Source organism: Spermophilus citellus, assembly GCF_964194105.1.
Source record: "Spermophilus citellus genome assembly, chromosome: 2".
Lineage (NCBI taxonomy): Eukaryota > Metazoa > Chordata > Mammalia > Rodentia > Sciuridae > Spermophilus > Spermophilus citellus.
Genome location: NC_138183.1, coordinates 129,335,828 through 129,357,609, shown reverse-complemented (window position 1 = coordinate 129,357,609; position 21,782 = coordinate 129,335,828). Strand labels below are relative to the sequence as shown.

Sequence of the window (21,782 nt, the reverse complement as noted above, 5' to 3'; positions counted from 1 at the left end):
CTTAAGCAACTCAGTGAGACCCTCTCTCTAAATAAAATACAAAAATGGGCTGGGGATGTGGCTCAATGGTTATGTACCCCTGGGTTAAATCCCTAGTACCAAACAAACTAGCTCAATGCCAGAAAAATAAATAACCAAATCAACAAATGGGCAAAAGAACTAAACAGAAATTTCTAAAAAGAAGAAACACAAATACCACAAAGATGTTCAACATCTCTAGCAATCAGGGAAATGAAAATCATCAAAACTACTTTAAGATTTCATCTCACTCCAGTAAGAATGCCAATTATCAGAAATATGAATAAAAATAAATGCTGGTGAGGATGTGGGGGAAAGGTACATACATATATTGTTGGTGAGACTGCAAATTAGTACAATTACTTTCGAAAGCAGTGTAGATATTCCTCAAAAACCTAGGAATGGAACCACCATGTGATCCATTTATCCCACACTTAGCATCTAACCAAAAGAACTAAAATCGGAATATTACAGCAATGTAGTCACTACAATGTTTATAGCAGTACAATTCACAATAGTCAAATTATGGAATCAACGCAGATGCCCATCAACAGATGAATGGATAGAGAAAATGTGGTATATATACACAATGGAGTTTCACTCAGCCATAAAAAAGAATGAAATAATGGCATTTGCTTTTAAATGGATGGAAATAGAGAAAATCATGCTAAGTGAAATAAGCCAGACTCAGAAGATCAAGGGTCAAATGTTTTCTTTCATATGAAGAAGTTAAGGCAAAATTAAAAAAAAGAAGTGGGAGGAAGAGATCACAAAGATACAGAGAACATCAGAGGAGTAAAAGAAAAAGGAAAAGGGAAGAAGGGAGGGGAGAGAAATATGAAATTAATCTAACAGAATCATGTTACAGACATATTAAATGTACCAAAGGGAGTGTCTTTTATGTACATGTAAAAAAGTACCAAGCAAAAATTAATAAATAAAGGTGTAAAAGGAAGATCAGTGGGGTAGAGGAGGGAAAAGAGAAGGAGGGAAGGGTATAAGAAAGAGGAGGAGAAATGGGGACCAATCAAATTCCTTGTATGTATAATTATGTCAAAAGGAACCCAGATACTATGTATCAATATAATACTCTAAATTTTAAAACTTTTTTTAAATCATATGTACACACATATCCAAACATGTGTATCTGTATATGTACTGTGTATTCATAGCCTAATACTGCACAATATACAGTTTTATGCATGCTACACACTGCTATATATTGTTCATGGATGGAACTATATACTTAATGGAGAGGGTATCATGAATGAGTATGACAATGTACTAAATTCAGAATGATGATTGCTCATAGGTAAAAGGAAAGTAAAATAATATCAGAGTTCAACTACATATGTGATGCTTTGTTTTTTTAAACAAAATGTGAAGATTGGGAAATAGAATAGAGCTGGCATGCTGATTTTTGAATATTTGATATTTTGAATATTTTGAATATTGAATATTGAACATTTTGATATTTGAATATTTCAAATTTTTTAAAAAGAAGACCCCCCCAAAATGATACTGCAACAATTCAGGAGAAATTACTTCACAAATTATCTAATTCTGAAGTGTTTAGCTAAGATTTTCTTTTACTTTTCAAATGTTACCTAGTTGATCCATGCTATTTCATAACTGTAAACTATCTGATTTCAAAATACACAATTGAAAGTGATTTAAAGAAAGCCCTGTGACAATACCAACAATATACATATAATACATTATTTTAAAAAATGAATAACTAAGTCCAAAAATGTGGGGCCAACATTGCGCCCTAATACCTAGTACCTACGAATATTATATTATTTGGAAAAAGGATCTCTACAGATTTAAGTTACAGATCTTGGGATGAAATCTTCCTGAATTACAGGTGGGTTCTAAATTCAATGAGAAGCATCCTAAAAAGGGAGAAGAAGGAACAAACATAAAAAAGAGAAGCCATAAGGAGACAGAGGCGTTGATGGAAAGATACAGTCACAAGTCAAAGAACGCCTGGAACACCCAGGAGATAGAAGAGACAAAGAACCTTTTTGAGAGTTAATCTGGATGGTCAACTTGATTGCACTGAGAGATGCCTAGGATTAAGAGAATTCTAGGTTCATCTATGGTTTCCAGAGACCAATCATCCGCACGTAGAACAGCAAACTGAGTGGGGAGATCAGCCTTGAATATGGGTGGCACCATCCAATAGTCTGTGAGGTAAGGAGACAACACAATCAGAAAAAGAGAAAGCTATGGCAGATGCAAGTTCAATTCTTCTTGAGTGGGTGTGTCTACTGCTGCTACCAATTGACTGAGGATATCAGACTCTAGCTCCTTCACTTTTCTAATGTGGACTCTAACCAGCAATTCTTCAGGGACTTTTCAGGCCTTCAGGTCAGACATGGGCTGTTTTATTGGTCCCTCTTGTTCTGAGGCTCCAGCTTCTTGAACTGAGCAGCTAACTGGTTCCTTTGGTTCTCTAGCCTACAGACTGCCATTATGGGACTATCCAGCTTCTGATCATGTGAGTTGATTCTAATATATCCCCTTCTGTGAGAGCCCTAATACAACTCTCCAGCCTTCAGAGGGAGTGTAGCCCTGAAAACATCTTCATTTCAGACTTCTGCCTTCTAGAACTCTAAAAGAATAAACTTTGTGGCTTTAAATTGCCAATCTTGTGATCATTGGTTATGGCAACTTCCCAAACATTCCCCTACTAATTCAACTACCTAACATACATAGCACCTACCACGGACTTCACCTGCTCCACAATTTCCTCCTACATCCACTAAGCTCCTCCTATACTCTTTCCTGAGTCCCTACCCTTAGAGGCTATGTGTGTAAATATCTATAATCTGTTCTGAAAACTTCAATCTTCTACAGCAAAAGTGAGTTTGTACCAATTGTACCGGAATTCAGGAGTGGCTAAATAAAAGAGCACCATGCACAAAATTACAGTGTATGAATGAGAAGACAACCACTACTGAGCCTGCTCTTCCAATAAGAAAAAGGAAATACACACACATACACACACACACAAACACACACACACACACACACACACAAACACACACACACACACACACAGTACCCTTGGGCAGTAGTTATATAACAAAGAAACCCAAGAGTAAATGATATTATTGAAGTACAGTATCTGGCTAAGGGAAACTACAGACTTTGGAAGACAATATAACATGATGTGATTATAAAAATCAATCTAATTGTGGGGTTGGGGTTGCGGCTCAGTAGCAGAGCACTTGCTTCACACATGTGAGGCACTGGGTTCGATCCTCAGCACCACACAAAAATGAATAAACAAAAATAAAGATATTGCATCTGTCTGTAAATAAAACTTTTTTTAAAAAAAATCAATCTAATTGAAATGTGATGGTTGTATTAAAACATGTTTATAAACCTAAGATCAGTTCACAAATGGTTTTTTATCTTATCTAACTACACAAAATCAGAAATAATAGGATTATGCAGAAATTCTGACAGCTGATACTCCACTGCTTTCAGCCACCCAAATCTCCAAGATCCCTGGGAATTATGATATCACCCTCTAACCACAGTTCAGGATGGGCTGCAATGCTCTTGCTCTACTGATAAAGAAGCATCTGTACATCCCAGCATCGGAACACAGGACAGTAATGTAGAAAAAGAGAGCAAGAAATAGCTGATGGAACAAGGGCAGATGTTCCCAGCTAGAGGCCAGAATAGGGCTTACAAGACGACAGGCAGTGGGAGAACCAGGGTTTCTACCACAGAAAAAAGCAGTGGTAGAAACCATATGGGAAAGGACTGGAGATTCAAGAGCCAGTTTCTATATTTGCTCAATATTCAAAAGAATCAACTCAAGTGGACAAGTGACCTTCAGTCAACACTACTAAAATCATAGAGCAAATTGCTTATAAATTAATATTCTGCTTTTTTACCATTACAGAGCATGTCTTAAAAACTGAAAGCTCATCTCTCCCTCAAAATCCAAAACTTATGAGCAAATCCCAACTGCTCTACTTATAAAACATATCCCAAATCTAGTTCTCTCTTTTCCATTATTACCACCACAGTCCAAGCTGTAATTTTTTTGTCTAAATTAGCAACAACTTCTACTTGAGCTCCTGATTTCCACTGCCTAGCAGAGACAGAGATATTTTCAAACTCTAAGGAAGATCATATCACTCACCTGTTTCAATTACTCCAGACACAGTAGTGCTCTGGTGCCTGCCAGTCTCCTCTCACTTTCTTCAATTCCAACCACAAGGGTTCTCCATCCAGTTCTGCTGTAGACCTCATTCACTTCTTCTCCAGGGACTCTGTGTTCAGTATTCCCTCACCATAAGACCCTGATTTTTACCCAGAAGCCTCTTCATCCAAATCAGTTTAATGTCCTACCCTCACGGAGGCCTTGCCTATCCATACAAAAAACTCTTCCTAACCTCTTGCTAGTCCTTACCTTTCATCATTAGAAAGTGCCTCAAGACTACACTTCCTTAATCAGCTCCCCAACATTCGTCTTCATTCTTTTTATAACTCTATAACATTTCTGGTTGAATGAGAAACAAATGATTCTCAACACTGAGATATTTTATGAAGTGAAGACTATTATGCAACAACCTAGTAGAAGTCTAACACCAACCATTGGTTGCAGGGGTGGGAAATGGAGACATGCCAAGAACAGTGGCACACGCCTGTAATCCCAGAAGCCTGGGAAGCTGAGGCAGTGGCTCAGTGGTTAAGCTCCCCTAAGCTGAATACCTGGTACAAAAAAAAAAAAAAATGGGGACATCTACACTCAACAGAATACCAGGCAGTCCTAAAAAAAGATGACAGAGGCACATTTCATACAGATTGTGAATTATGTAACATATAAAAATTTTTTATTCCAAAGTACAAAACAAAAATTAAAAGCTCATCTCTTCCTTGAAATATATATAATAAGCTACCATTTCTATTTTAAGGAGGTAAAGGAAATATATAATAATTATACACACACACTTGCCAGTGCTTAAAATCTCTAGATATTTTAAACAATTAAATTTCTTTCGAATTTTGAACCATTTCAATATTTCAACTCTTCAAAAATAATTTTAAATTTGAAAATAAGAGATTACAATGAAAAACATGTATTCTGAAGAGAACCAATGAGTCTCAATGTGTTTTTCCAAAGAGAAACCACTAAAAGGCAGCTATTCTTACCATCTTAATTTTGTATACTCACAATCTGGATGACAAAAATACTGTCAGGAGAAAAAGAATATATTGTTCAATGGTTCTGACAAATCTTATTTGAAGCTTTTTAAGAATTTTAAGTTAGATTTCACCAAGTGAGTTAACTCTCTTCACGTTTAGAAGGCAATATTTCTTACCTATATATAAATTTTATCTATTTCAGCTTAAAAAATATTTATTCATATTACCGAAACCATACAACCAATCTATAGTATTCCATATCCAACTTCTGAAATCACTAGTAAGATAGTTCATATTTTTAACTGGAAAAAAATAAATCAGCCTTATTTGTTTTTTGGAGTACAGAGTCTCCACTTGCTATCTAATTAAGAACTTTGGTAGACAGAGGGCAGGAGTGCTTGGTGTTAAATAGCCAAGTATTTATCTATCAAATCACCTGTAATTTCTACTCAAATGGAACATCTTCCTGGAGGGTCAATTTTAAACACTGTTATATTTACATAAAATGAATATATTATGATACATAAATTATATAAAAGATATGGGAATTATAAAGATAAATATGAAATTTCAAAAAATTCAGAGCTATTTAACTCACAGATGACTTAGGTATAGCACAGTGAAAAGTTTATAACTTGTTAGCCTACTATCAGCTGGATTTTTTTCTAGTTTTGTAAAAATGCATACAAATGAGAAAATAAGATTCTACTTACCAAGTCTTTATTCTTAACCTTAAAACCAATGCTGGTAACCAATCACCTTTATTTTTATATCTACAGAAACCAAGAGAATACATTGTTTTCATACACATAAAGCATACATTCTTCAGGTGGTTTAGGGATCAAACCTAGGGCCCCATGCATACTAAGCAAGTGCCTCTTGAGCACCTTATGCACTGTTTTGGTTAGTTTTTTCAAGTGACTTCCTCTAAACAAACACTGACTGCTACCTTTTTGACTGCTTTCCCTGCTATTATTTTCCAGTGCTATACATTTTAGTACAATACTATAGCTCCAATGGTACTTCTGTTGCAGCAGCTGCCATCAGTATACTGCTGTGTATAGTACTTGAGAGAGCAAACTATCAAAAGAATTCAATATTTGCATTTACATTTGCACAAATCCTAATGAAATTTGCAAAATTCCTGCACAGGTCATTCTGGATGATTCTAAGGCAAAATTAAAATTAACTGTTTCTTATATTATTTCCTCAATGTCTAGTGCATTTTCTCACCCACTGATTCTTCTTAACCATTTTTTTTTAACATTTCTTATCACAGAGCAGAGAAAGGAGTAGGATATCAAGAGTCAATGGAAGTTTCTAAGTAGTTCCTTTTCTATAGGTAATGACCAGAATACTGCCATTAAGTGTTATTATATCAAATAAGTTGTAAACAACTGGGTGTTTTTTTATCTGTCATTATTGCAGCATTGTTTTCATAAGACCACTATGTACAACTTATTGACTCTTAATTCATATTCAGAAGACTCAGGAGAAATAATGGTTTTTTTCTTCTTGTTGCCTCTTGGTTTATTAAAATCTGTATTTCATGCAATGAAGCTAGTTATCTCACCTGAGAGACACAACATTATAAAAGCATCTAAAGAGTATAACTACACCAAAAAAAGAAAAACCAAGGAAAAAATAATAAAAACCTTAAGAAACATAAAGATTACCTAATAAAGATATCTACTCAAAAAGTAAAAAACTCAAAAACTATAACATGATTTCATTTCACTAAACCATATTGTATGTTTAGCTCACACTAAGATACATAAGATATTCAAACACAACCATAGTATAACTTTTTAAATGCAGTTACAATTCACCAGGCTTGGTGGTGCATGCCTGTAATCCCAGCAACTCAGGCACCTGAGGCAGGAAGTTTGTAAGTTTAAAGCCAGCCTCAGCATCTTAGTGAGACTCTAAGCAACTTAGTGAGACTGCTCAAAATAAAAATTAAAAAGGACTAAGGATGTAGCTCAGTGGTTAAACAACCCTGGATTAAATCCCTGGCACACACACATACACACACACAAAAAAAAATGCAGTTACAGGCTAGAGTATGGTGGTAGGTTCCTGTAACTTTAGAGGCTGAGGCAGAGGCATATAAACCTTGAGGCAAATTGGGGCAACTTAACCAGACCCTGTCTCAAAAAGCAGGTGAGAACAGGGGCTGGGGATATAGCTCAGTGGTAGAGTGCTTGCCTAGTATAAAGCCTAGCATGTGTGGAAATTATAGAACTTCAAAAATATACAACTTAATTTTTTTTTAATTTTTAAAGCAGAATGATGTCTCATTCTCATATTAATAAGTATTGTTTTAGATGACACATTAATACAAAATTAGGTGCTTACTAAAATAAAAATGCAAAACAAATTTAGCTTTAAATAAACTTTATATAGTTAATTTCCCAAAATAAGAGCAAAGAATAATAAAAAAATCACTGAATTCCTAATCTACATGAATTATTTATATAGAAATTACTAAGGCTGGGTACAGTGGCTTACACCTGTAATTCTGGCTACTTGGGAGGCTAAGGCAAGGAGGATCCCAAGTGCAGTACCAGGCCCCGCAAATTAACAAAACTATGCCTCAAATAAAATTTAAAAAGGGGTGAGGATGTACTCAGTGGTAGAGTACCTGGATGGCATGGGTGAGACCCTGTTTAATCCTCAGTACCACAAAAAAAAAAAGAAAGTAGCCAGATTTCATGAAAACTGAATGAATTCTTAAATATAAACTAATATTGCTAAATGCTTTTGGAAAATTAGAATATATAACAATTATCAAACTATAAAAACACATGCACACAGTAGTCCATGCATATAAATACTATGCCCCATTTATTATATACCAACTATATGATACATATATGTTCATAATTTAATTCACATACCAACACTGTATGGAAGCCAGGTAATATCATTCCCATTTTACTCATGAGGAACACTGACTCAAAAAAGAGTAAGTAACTTCTTTAAAAATCATGACACTATCTTTTTTTTTTTAAGGTGTAGGTGAACACAACATCTTTATTTTTATGTGGTGCTTGCTGAGGATTGAACCCAGTGCCCCACACATGCCAGGCAAACACTCTACCACCACAACCCCAGCCCCATGACACTATTTTTTAAAAAAAGGAGCCAGAATTCAAATGTATGTAATGACAACAAGGATCACTCTATTTGCTATGTTTGTTACTCAACCACATTCATATAGTTCTATGACATTTGGAACTGAGATTCTGAACATGTGTGAAAACTTGGTTTATACAAAATCTGCTTAAAGACTGAAACTTCTAAATAAATATTATATGACCTAAAAAATTGTAACTTTGAAAAAAACATATGAGACTAAGACCACAATATTAACCAGAGGGCTACAAAATAACTGATTGCCTTTTTACATGTAGACTATATTTTAAACACACAGAGTAAACAAACACAATTAAGATTTTTATATTACAATGAAATATTATTTTTACAAATTTTAAAGCTCTAAAATATTAATATAGCTTATTAAATAGTAAAAGATGACTTTCCTACTTTCTATGTGGTCCTTCTACCTCCAACCTTTGCCCTTTAACAGAATGATATTTTTTTCTTCTTTTTCTTAGTTGTTGATGGACTTTATTTTATTCATTTATTTATATGTGGTGCTGACAATCGAATCCAGTGCCTCACACACGATAGGCAAGCATTGTACCACCGAGCCACAACCCCAGCCCAGAATGATATTCTTTTATTTCACTTAGAATGATAGTTTTATAGTTAACATCTTTCTGTGTTAAGAGATGAGCAATCTACTGCATAACTTTGTTTATTCCTCATAGCAGATCTAGAAGGTAGGTACTATCATTACTCTCATTTTGCAGATGAGTAATCTCAGGATTGGTCAGATTACCTAAATTAGCCAGGGTGAGATAGCAAGGAGGTGACCCAGGAGAAATGACTCCCAATATCATGCTCCTAACTACCATCACACCAACCACTTCTTAGTGAACCTAGGATAACCTCCCAAAAATACAAACTGAATGATATCAGCTCTGGTAAAATAAAATGACTTCAAGTGCTATCCCACATTATTACCAACATAGACTTCCAGTCATCTTCCAAATATGTTCTATGCTATCTCACCTGTGTCAACTTAAATTAATTAATTAACCCATAAAAACCTTCCTTCCATCCTTGATCTGCTGAAAACAGTCATATCTCTAAAATCAACTCAAATGCCACTCTTTAAGAAATTTTTTTCGACCTCTCAGCGTCATCAGGTGCTGTGTGTGCGTGCGGAGGACCCAGCTAGCTCGCAATAAACACATCTTTGCTGCTTGCATTGATCTTGGGTCTCTGGTGGTCTTTGGGGGTCCCGAATTCGAGCATAACACTCATTTATATGTGGTGCTGAGAATCAAACCCAGTGCCTCATATGTGCTCTGCATATGAGCTAAAACTCCAGCCCCAGGTCACAATTGCTTGCCCACATCCAATCCAAAAGCAAACTCTTCAATGAACCACTTCTATTGAGTCTTTCCAAAACATCTTACTTAATTTTCTTATAAACAACTTATTTTTGTATTAATTCATGGGTCCCGAACTTCACTGAAACCAACGGCGACAGGTGTGTAATCCCCTACCCATCCCTCCACACACAGCGGGGAAACCTTAAGGGCCCCTCCCAGCTCTCCCTTGAGCGCGATAGCCAGACCGAGGGAATCAGGAGTAGCACGGGACTCGCGGAGCAGAATTCCCGGCTACCGCTCCCACCAGTGCTGACAACTGAGGTCTCTTGCACCAGCTACTGGGGACGTGGCTACCGGATGGCAAGCAAATTCGCTGGGGGTTCTCAGCCCCAAGCTCTACAAACTTAGGGTCTAAGAGAATGGCAAACAGGGAGAGAGTGCCCAGGCGTTCATGAAAACAGGGCTCACAGGAGCAGCAGACCTGGCGTGTAGCCAGTATTGTGGTGCGCGTCACCGGTGAGTGGGGCCTGGCTTGAGGAAAAGTGGGGAAGTGACTAGACACAAGAGAAGGCCCTAAGCACTCAGGATTGGAGACCTGCCCAATCTGGGAGGAACAGATGCTGCACAGTGATTGGTCCTGCCTATTGAGAGGAGAAGCTTGGCCCAGTGGGCACAGCTCCACCTACTGGAAGAGAAGTTAATCAAACTCTAAGACTGCATTTATTAATTTTTTTTTAATTTGGGGTTTTGTTTTTTTTTCATTTTCATTTTATTTGTTTTTTAAATTTTTTTTTATTTTTTTATTTTTTATTTTATTTATTTTTTAATTTTAATTTTCATTCTTTTATTATTATTACTTTTTTAAAAAAATTATTTTTTTATTTTCCATTTTTTTCATTTGTCTTTTCATTTCTTTTCAATTTTCTTACTCCCCCTTCCTTGAATTCTACCTGCTTACTCTCATTCTCTTTAGTGACTTCTTCCCTTCCCTTCTAATACCTTTCCTCCCAAGCATCCAATAAATTTACAGGAGTAAACAGTAACTCAGCAGTCAAACAGAACAAGAAGCAACGTGAGCAGTATGAAAAAGCAAGGTAGAAAAGGAGTACAAACAATACAGCCTAAATATTCAGGAGGACCTAGAGTCATCAGAAAAATGGTCAAATAAAAAACTCAAGGAATACCTTAGACAGATGGAATGGAACCTTAAAGAGGATACGAGAGAGCAAATTCAAACAGTGAAACAACACATTGAAAATGAATTACATAAACAGATAAAATAAGAAGTTAAGCATCTTTATTAGGAGATAGAGATTATAAAAAAATCAAACAATAATTCTAGAAATGAAGGATACTGTAAACCAAATTAAAAACTCAACACAGAGCACAGGGTGGGGATCACAGTGATGTTCCCACATACACCTAACATAGAGCACATGGTGGGGATCACTGTGATGTTCCCACATACACCTAACATAGAGCACAGGATGGAGATCACTGTGATGTTCCCACATACACCTAACATAGAGCACAGGGTGGGGATCACTGGGATGCTCCCACATACACCTAACATAGAGCACAGGGTGGGGATCACTAACAGAGTGGAGCATGTAGAAGCCAGAACGTCAGATAATGAAGACAAAATATAACATCTTGAAAAGAGTCTAGCCAAATCAGAAAGGCTGGTAAAAAATCACGAGAAAAACATCCAAGAGATATGGGATAACATAAAAAAAACGAAATTTAAGAGTCATTGGGATAGAGGAAGGTATAGACTCAAACTAAAGGAATGAGTAACCTGCTGAATGAAATAATTACAGAAAACTTTCCAGAAATAAAAAAGGAAACAGATATACAAATTGTAGATGCATACAGGACACCGAGCACACAAAATCACAGTAGACCAACGCCAAGACACATTGTTATGAAGATATTCAATATACAAAACAAAGAGAAAATATTAAAAGCTACAAGAGAACGGAGGCAGATTACATTCAGGGGTAAACCAATAAGGTTAATAATGGATTTTTCATCACAGACGCTGAAAGCGAGAAGATCCTGGAAAAACGTATTTCAAACACTGAAAGACAATGGATGCCAACCAAAAATTCTGTATCCAGCAAAATTAAGCTTCAGGTACGACAACGAAATAAACATCTTTCATGATAAACAAAAGCTAAAAGAATTTGCAGCCAGAAAACCAGCAATGCAAAGCATCTTGAGCAAAACACTACACAAGGAAGAAATGAAAAACAATAACCAAAACCATCAGTAGGAAGTGCCTCGGTAAAGACAGAGGGCGGGGGGAAGCTAATAATGGAGAAACAAACTAAATTTTTTTTAAAAAAAGATAAATAATCAAACATGGCTGGAAGTACAAACCATATATCAATAGTAACTCTAAACGTAAATGGCTTAAACTCTCCAATAAAGCGACATAGGCTGGTAACATGGATTCAAAAAACAAATCCAACAATATGCTGCCTCCAGGAGACACATCTGATTGGAAAAGCCATACACAGGCTGAAGGTGAAAGGTTGGGAAAAAATATACCACGCACACGGTCCTCGTAAGCAAGCAGGGGTGGCCATCCTCATATCGAATAAAATCGACTTCAAGACTAAGTTAATCAAAAGGGATAAGGAAGGACATTATATAGTGTTAAAACGAACCATTCAACAACAAGATATAACAATTATCAATATTTAGGCACCAAATAATGGTGCTGCGACGTTCATAAAACAAATTCTCCTCAAGTTCAAGAATCAAATAGACCACAACACAATAATTATGGGTGACTTCAACACACCTTTCTCACCATTGAACAGATCCTCCAAACAAAAGTTGAATAAAGAAACTATAGAACTCAATATCACAATCAATAACCTAGACTTAACTGACATACATAGAATATATCAACCATCATCAAGTGGATATACTTTTTCCTCAGCAGCACATGGATCCTTCTCAAAAATAGACCATATATTATGCCATAGGGCAACCCTCAGTAAATATAAAGGGGTGGAGATAATACCATGCATTTTATCTGATCATAATGGAATGAAACTGGAAATCAATGATAAACGAAGGAAGGAAAAATCCTACATCACATGGAAAATGAACAATATGTTACTGAATGATCAATGGGTTACAGAAGACATAAAGGAGGAAATCAAAAAATTCTTAGAGATAAATGAAAATACAGACACAACATATCGGAATCTATGGGACACAATGAAAGGAGTTTTAAGAGGGAAATTCAACGCCTGGAGGTCATTCCTCAAAAAAAGGAAAAACCAACAAATAAATGAGCTCATACTTCATCTCAAAGCCCTAGAAAAGGAAGAGCAAAACAACAGCAAATGTAGCAGAAGGCAAGAAATAATTAAAATCAGAGCGGTAATCAACGAAATTGAAACAAAAGAAACTATTGAAAAATTAACAAAACTAAAAGTTGGTTCTTTGAAAAAATAAATAAGATTGACCCTTAGCCATGCTAACGAAGAGAAGAAGAGAGAGAACTCAAATTACTAACATATGGGATGAAAAAGGCAATATCACAACAGATGCTACAGAAATACAGAAGACAATAAGAAATTATTTTGAAAACCTATATTCCAATAAAATAGAAGATAGTGAAGACATCGATAAATTTCTTAAGTCATATGATTTGCCCAGATTGAGTCAGGAAGATACACACAATTTGAACAGACCAATATCAATGGATGAAATAGAAGAAGCAATCAAAAGACTACAACCAAGAAAAGCCCAGGACCAGATGGGTATACAGCGGAGTTTTACAAAACCTTTAAAGAAGAATTAATACCAATACTTTTCAAGTTATTTCAGGAAATAGAAAAAGAGGGAGCTCTTCCAAATTCATTCTATGAGGCCAACATCACCCTGATTCCGAAACCAGACAAAGACACCTCAAAGAAAGAAAACTACAGACCAATAGCTCTGATGAACCTAGATGCAAAAATCCTCATAAAATTCTGGCGAATCGGATACAAAGGCACATCAAAAAAATTGTGCACCATGATCAAGTAGGATTCATCCCTGGGATGCAAGGATGGTTCAATATACGGAAATCAATAAATGTTATTCACCACATCAATAGACTTAAAGATAAGAACCATATGACCATCTCGATAGACGGAGAAAAAGCATTCGACAAAGTACAGCATCCCTTTATGTTCAAAACGTTAGAAAAACTAGGGACAACAAGAACTTACCTCGACATTGTAAAAGCAATCTATGCTAAGCCTCAGGCTAGCATCATTCTGAATGGAGAAAAATTGAAGGCATTCCCTCTAAAATCTGGGATAAGACAGGGATGCCCTCTATCACCACTTCTATTCAATATAGTTCTCGAAACACTGGCCAGAGCAATTAGACAGACAAAAGAAATTAAAGGACAAAAATAGGAAAAGAAGAACTTAAATTATCACTACTTGCGGAAGACATGATTCTATACCTAGAAGACCCAAAAGGGTCTACAAAAAAACTACTAGAACTAATAAATGAATTCAGCAAAGTGGCAGGATATAAAATCAACACGCATAAATCAAAGGCATTTCTGTATATCAGCGACAAAACTTCTGAAGTGGAAATGAGGAAAAACACTCCATTCACAATATCCTCAAAAAAAAAATAAAATACTTGGGAATCAACCTAACAAAAGAGGTGAAAGATTTATACAATGAAAACTACAGAACCCTAAAGAGAGAAGTAGAAGAAGATCTTAGAAAATGGAAAAATATACCCTGTTCATGGATAGGCAGAACTAACATCATCAAAATGGCGATATTACCAAAAGTTCTCTATAGATTTAATGCAATGCCAATCAAAATCCCAACGGCATTTCTTGTAGAAATAGATAAAGCAATCATGAAATTCATATGGAAAAATAAAAGACCCAGAATAGCAAAAGCAATTCTAAGCAGGAAGTGTGAATCAGGCGGTATAGCGATACCAGATTTCAAACTATATTACAGAGCAATAGTAACAAAAACAGCGTGGTACTGGTACCAAAACAGGCGGGTGGACCAATGGTACAGAATAGAGGACACAGAGACTAATCCACAAAGTTACAACTATCTTATATTTGATAAAGGGGCTAAAAACATGCAATGGAGGAAGGATAGCATCTTCAACAAATGGTGTTGGGAAAACTGGAAATCCATATGCAACAAAATGAAACTGAATCCCCTCCTCTCGCCATGCACAAAAGTTAACTCAAAATGGATCAAGGAGCTTGATATCAAATCAGAGACTCTGCGTCTGATAGAAGAAAAAGTTGGCTCCGATCTACATATTGTGGGGTCGGGCTCCAAATTCCTTAATAGGACACCCATAGCACAAGAGTTAATAACAAGAATCAACAAATGGGACTTAATCAAACTAAAAAGTTTTTTCTCAGCAAAAGAAACAATAAGAGAGGTAAATAGGGAGCCTACATCATGGAAACAAATTTTTACTCCTCACACTTCAGATACAGCCCTAATATCCAGAGTATACAAAGAACTCAAAAAATTAGACAATAAGATAACAAATAACCCAATCAACAAATGGGCCAAGGACCTGAACAGACACTTCTCAGAGGAGGACATACAATCAATCAACAAGTACATGAAAAAATGCTCACCATCGCTAGCAGTCAGAGAAATGCAAATCAAAACCACCCTAAGATACCATCTCACTCCAGTAAGATTGGCAGCCATTATGAAGTCAAACAACAAGTGCTGGCGAGGATGTGGAGAAAAGGGTACACTTGTACATTGCTGGTGGGACTGCAAATTGGTGAGGCCAATTTGGAAAGCAGTTTGGAGATTCCTGGGAAAGATGGGAATGGAACCACCATTTGACCCTGCTATTGCCCTTCTCGGACTATTCCCTGAAGACCTTAAAAGAGCATGCTACAGGGTTACTGCCACATCGATGTTCATAGCAGCACAATTCACAATAGCTAGACTGTGGAACCAACCCAGATGCCCTTCAATAGATGAATGGATAAAAAAATGTGGCATCTATACACAATGGAGTACTATGCAGCAATAAAAAATGACAAAATCATAGAATTTGCAGGGAAATGGATGCCACTAGAGCAGATTATGCTTAGTGAAGCTAGCCAATCCCTAAAAAACAAATACCAAATGTCTTCTTTGATATAATGAGAGCAACTATGAACAGAGCAGGGAGGAAGAGCAGGAAGAAAAGATTAACATTAAACAGAGACATGAGATGGGAGAGAAAGGGGAAATTGCATGGAAATGAAGGGAGACCCTCATTGCTATACAAAATTACATATAAGAGTTTGTGAGGGGAATGGGAAAATAAACAAGGAGAGAAATGAATTACAGTAGATGGGGTAGAGAGAGAAGATGGGAGGGGAGGGGAGGGGGGATAGTAGGGGATAGGAAAGGTAGCAGAATACAACAATTACTAATAGGGCATTATGTAAAATTGTGGATGTGTAACCGATGTGATTCTGCAATCTGCATTTGGGGTAAAAATAGGAGTTCATAACCCACTTCAATCTAATGTATGAAATATGATATGTCAAGAGCTTTGTAATGTTGTGAACAACCAATTAAAAAAATAATTAAAAAAAAAAAAAGAAAATCCTGTAGGTCCCTGTAGACCTGAAAAAAAAAAATGTGGCATTTATACACCATGGAGTATTACGCAACACTAAAAAATGACAAAAATCATGGAATTTGCAGGGAAATGGATGGCACTAGAGCAAATTATGTTTAGTGAAGTTAGCCAATCCCTAAAAAACAAATGCCAAATGTCTTCTTTGATATAATGAGAGCAACTAAGAGCAGAGCAGGGAGGAAGAGCAGGAAGAAAAGATTAACATTAAATAGAGACATGAGGTGGGAGGGAAAGGGAGAGAAAAGGGAAATTGCATGGAAATGGAGGGAGACCCTCATTGTTATACAAAATTACATATAAGAGGTTGTGAGGGGAATGGGAAAATAAACAAGGAGAGAAATGAATTACAGTAGATGGGGTAGAAAGAGAAGATGGGAGGGGAGGGGAGGAGGGATAGTAGAGGATAGGAAAGGTAGCAGAATACAACAGTTACTAATAGGGCATTATGTAAAAATGTGGATGTGTAACCGATGTTTCTGCAATCTGTATTTGGGGTAAAAATGGGAGTTCATAACCCACTTGAATCTAATGTATGAAATATGATATGTCAAGAGCTTTGTAATGTTGTGAACAACCAATTAAAAAAATAATAATAATAAAAAAAAGAAATTTTTTTCCAAACACTTATAACACATACACTCACAATTGTTTTTTGTGGTACTAGAGATTAAACCAAGGGGCACTTTATTTTCAGGAAGGGTCTTACTAAGTTGCTAAGGATCTCATTGAGTTGCCAAGTTGGCCTCAAACTTGCAATCCTCCTGCTTCAGGAGAAAGTAGGAGAGTTATTTTTTATTTGTTGTTTGTAGATATACACGATATTAGGGTATATTTTGACATACATACATGGAGTGCAACACATTCCAATTAGGATCCCATTCTTTTGGTTGTACACGATGTAGAATTATACTGGTCCTGTATTCATATATAAGCACAGGAAAGCTATATCCGACTCATTCTACTGTCTTTCCTATTTCTATCCCCCCTCCCTTCCCTTCATTCCTCTTTGTCTAATCCAATAAACTTCTACACTTCCCCTCTCTACCCTCCCTTGTTATGGGTTAACATCCACATATCAGAAAGAACATTCAGCCTTTGGTTTGGGGGGATTGGCTTATTTCACTTAGAATTATAGTCTCCGGCTCCATCCATTTACTGGCAAATGCCATTATTTCATTCTTCTTTATGGCTAACATTCCATTGTGTGTTATATACCACATTTTCTTTATCTATTCATCTGTTGAAGGGCACCTAGGCTGGTTCCACAGCTTGGCAATTGTGAACTGAGCTGGTATAAATATTCATGTGGCTGGGTCACTTTATTATTCTACGTTTTGGGGGATAAGATAATGAGTGGAATAACTGGATCAAATGGTGGTTCCATTCCAGATTATCTAAGGACTCTCCATACTATTTTCCAGAGTGGTTGCATCAATTTGCAGTCCTACCAGCAATGTATGAATGAACCACCTTTTCCCCCACATCCTCGACAACATTTATTGTTATTTGCATTCTTGATAATTGCCATTCTGATTGGAGTGAGGTGGCATCTCTGTGTCGTTTTAATTTGCATTTTTCTAATTGCTAGAGATGTTGAACATTTTTTCATGTATTTTTTGATCATTCATATTTCTTCTGTGAAGTGCCTGTTCAATTCCTTTGCCCTATTGATTGCGTTGTTTGGGGTGGGGTTGTTTGTTTTGGTGATAAGTTTTTGGAGTTCTTTGTATATCCCAGAGATTAATGCTCTATCTGAAGTGCTGGTGGTAAAGGTTTTCTTCCATTCTGTATGCTCTCTATTCACATTCTTGATTTTTTTCCTTTGCTTTGAAGAAACTTTAGTTTGATACCATCCCATTTATTAATTCTTGATTTTACTTTTTGACCTTAGGAGTCTAATTGAGGAAGTCCATTATAAAGCCAACATGATGAAGAGTTGGGCCAAGTTTTTCTTCTAGTAGGCACAGGGTCTCTGGTCTAATGCTTAGGTCCTTGATCCACTTTGAGTTGAGTTTTGTGCAAGTTGAGACACAGGGGTTCAACTGCAATCTACTGCATATGGATTTTCAGTTTTCCTAGCACCACTTGTTGAAGAGGCTATCTTTCCTCCAATATGTGTTTATGTTTCATTCTACTATATATGGATTTCCAGTTTTCCCAACGCCATTTATTGAAGAAGCTATCTTTTCTCCGATGTATGTTTATGGTGCCTTTGTCTAGTATGAGACAACTGTACTTATGTGGGTATATCTCTGTGTCTTATATTCTGTTCCACTGGTCTTCAAGTCTATTTTTGTGCCAACACCATGCCACTTTTGTTACTATAGCTCTGTAGTATAATTTAAGGTCTAGTATTGACACAGAGTTATTTTTAAGATAGCTTCTTCCCCTGGAAGATCACATAACATTTTTGTAATTTCTCAGACCACTGTAATTCTATCTTGTCTGTAAAAATTTCTTCTCTCACCTCATGAAGTCCAAGGCAGGAACCATTGTTTGTAATCTCCATTTCTTACAAGTTAACTGCACATAACTTGTTTGTAGAATTAAGTATAAGCATAAATATTAAGTTTTTAATGTCTGTATCTCACTTTCCAATTCTATTTATTAAGGATTTTATCCTGCAAATGGATTTCCCCTATTAGTGGCCAACAACAGGTAAAATTAACAGAATCAAACTCTTTCCTATTCATCACTAGGTTTGAAATACTTGGACACTATTAAGTTCCTGAAACATTTCTTTACAGATAATATGCTTTCTATCTTTCCCTGAATGAACCTTCTTGAAAACACAGCTGTGCAATTCTGTTTAAAGACAGGAGCTACAATTTGTCTAGCAATTTGTCTTTTTATAATACTAGTTTTTATTGTTAACACAGTACTAACCTTGAAACAACTAAGATTGTACTGAAAGTAGCATTTTTTAAATTTATGACAGAAGAAAAGTTCTTGACCTAATTTAAATGCTTCCTTTAATAAAGAGAGGCAAAGCAAATCCACTAGGAACCTGGAGGGCACTAATCCCTCAATGAATCCATCACTTTCCTTCCCCATTACTGCCCCTCCTCTCTAATTGCTTCCCTGTGATCCCTCCAGAATTTTTACAATACAAATAATTTCCCCTATGCTCTCAGCTTCCTTACAGAATCCAACCCCACTCTGGCCTTACTGGTGACCAGACAGGCAGGACTCTTGGTAACTATATAGTTGTTTTGAATGACAGTGATTACGGAAGACTCTGGAGTCTGACTGCTAGAGATTCCATTTCCAATTCTAGCACTTAACTAGGTATGTGAACTTGGGACGGAAACTTTCTAGTCAAACTAACCTACATGCTGTTCCACAAACACACCCGCAAAATTTCCTCTCTTTAAATTCCCACTGAAATGACCCTTCCATAACTGTGCTATCCTTCCTTGAGCAGGCCTATCATTTACTTTTCTATAAGTCTTCCTGGTGTCTTCCACAAATTCTCACAGTACCTAACTTACTCTTCTCATAGGACATTTGTATTACTTTATGGCATACTTACCTTCACTTGAAGTATTCTTAAGGGCCAAGACTATCCTATTTATCTCAAAATTCCTTGAAATACATGTCATAGGGCCTTAAGTGTTAAAGATTTGTGTAAATAATTTGATTAGTTGGATTTTCTTCCTTAATTAATTCATGCAAATCTTTTCTCTCTTTTACATGAATTAATTAAAAAGTTTGAGTCTGCAAATGGCAATTTTGTGTAAATTTTAATGACAGCATTTAAAAGGATCATTCCTGCAGAAATCTGGGAAATCAAATGACAGGGCCGTGTAAAGCTTAACTTAGTGGTTCAGAACATGGGAGACACTCCTAAGTGAATTCTTCTTCCACTGTTTACCTACATTGTGACTTTGGACAATTTATTTAATTTCTCTAACTTTTCCACACCCTGGAATCCTGGCACCTCTAAATTGTAAGGAATAAATGAGATCATGTGCACAAAAAGCATATGTCAATACCTGACACATAGCTTACATTTAATAAAGGAACTTAAGAAAAACATTTTCTTAAACATTTTAATTAAGGGATATAGGTCCATAGTAATTTACACTTCATTAAAATTTCATTAGATTTTCTTTTGCAGGGGAAAAATGACATCTCCAGAACATAGTCAATTTTGATACTGTACATGTTAAACAAACTAAATATTCTGATGAATTTAGTTAAAATAAAGCCTATGTACCAAGCTCTTACATAAAGGCCCTTCAAAGTAATTAAGCAAAAATAATTTTGGCTTAATTACTAAATAATAAAAGAGCCAACAGCAGGAGCTGGGGTTGTGGCTCAGTGGAAGAGCACTTGCCTAGTATGTTTGAGGCACTGAGTTTGATTCTGAGCAACCGCATATAAATAAATGAATAAAATAAAGGTCCATCAGCATCTACAAAAAAAAATATGTATTTTTAAAAAAAGAGCCAGTAACCACCCCCCAAAAAAAGTATGGCTTCTCCATAGTTTTAACTCAAATTTAACTCAATGAAGTCTAAATGAACTAATGTTTAAATATAATAAACCAAGAACTACCATTAAAAGCATCACATTTAGAAACAAAGTGCTAAATCTCAGTGGAGAAAAGCTAAAGGAACTATGAACATGGTTATTTCCACAGACAGAAATAGGAAAGAAAATGTGGCTATGTTAGATGAGATGAAACAGGCTCAGGAGACCACTGTTTCCTTTAAAAGCCTTACAGTACTACTGCTTTTCACAATCACATGTATGATTTGGTTGACAAAAATACAAAGTAATTATAAAAGAAAGTTTACAATCACAATTGTTTCACACATAGGGCCATGATTAGGGTGAGACAAGCCAGGCACCCCATATGCAAAAGTAAATATTTTTTCAGTGTTGGAGATGGTACCTAGAGTCTCATGCATGCCAGGTAAGTACTCTACCACTGAGTTACATCCCCAACCCAACAAACGTTTTTTGAAAAACTGAATGAACAAATGAAGAAACAAAAACAGTCTTTCCATTCCCCATCTCTGCTTCCTTCACCAAACCACTCTGTAGTTATTCAGTCTTCCTAAAACTAGTTCTTATCAGGTCAAAAGAGCCTTCACTTACCAGTGAATAAAATAAAAATTCCTCAACTTGTCAAACCATCCCATTTTGAGGATGCTCTCTCCTCAGCCTTACACCCCATATCTACTTGAGATATGCTTTTTTTCCTCCACTTGCTTTTCTCACAGGCCCCATGAAATGCCATTCTCCATAGTTTTAACTCAAATTTTAACTATCCTTCAAAACTCACTGGATATCCTCTTAACCCTATAAACCCAAAGTAATCCACGCTGTCCTATATTAGAGCTCAGAGCATTTTGTAACTTTCTTGCATCATTTACCACAAGAATCTATAATTAAAATTATTTCTCAATATATTATATTTATCATCAAATGAATTGTAAGTTCCTTGTGAACAAAACC

General features: G+C 36.1%; 1 protein-coding gene across 3 annotated transcripts in view; it reads right to left on the bottom strand.

The window, feature by feature from the left end:
- Positions 1-21,782, bottom strand: part of ARHGAP32 (Rho GTPase activating protein 32) — a 283,976-nt gene that overhangs the window by 221,686 nt on the left and 40,508 nt on the right. The window contains exon 1 of one of the 3 annotated variants that reach the window (XM_081280999.1): positions 4,184-4,318. The exons of the other annotated variants lie outside the window; for them this stretch is intronic. The gene's annotated coding sequence lies outside the window, so the exon portion shown is untranslated. Of the gene's footprint in view, positions 1-4,183; positions 4,319-21,782 lie in introns of those variants that run through there. 3 annotated transcript variants of the gene reach the window in all.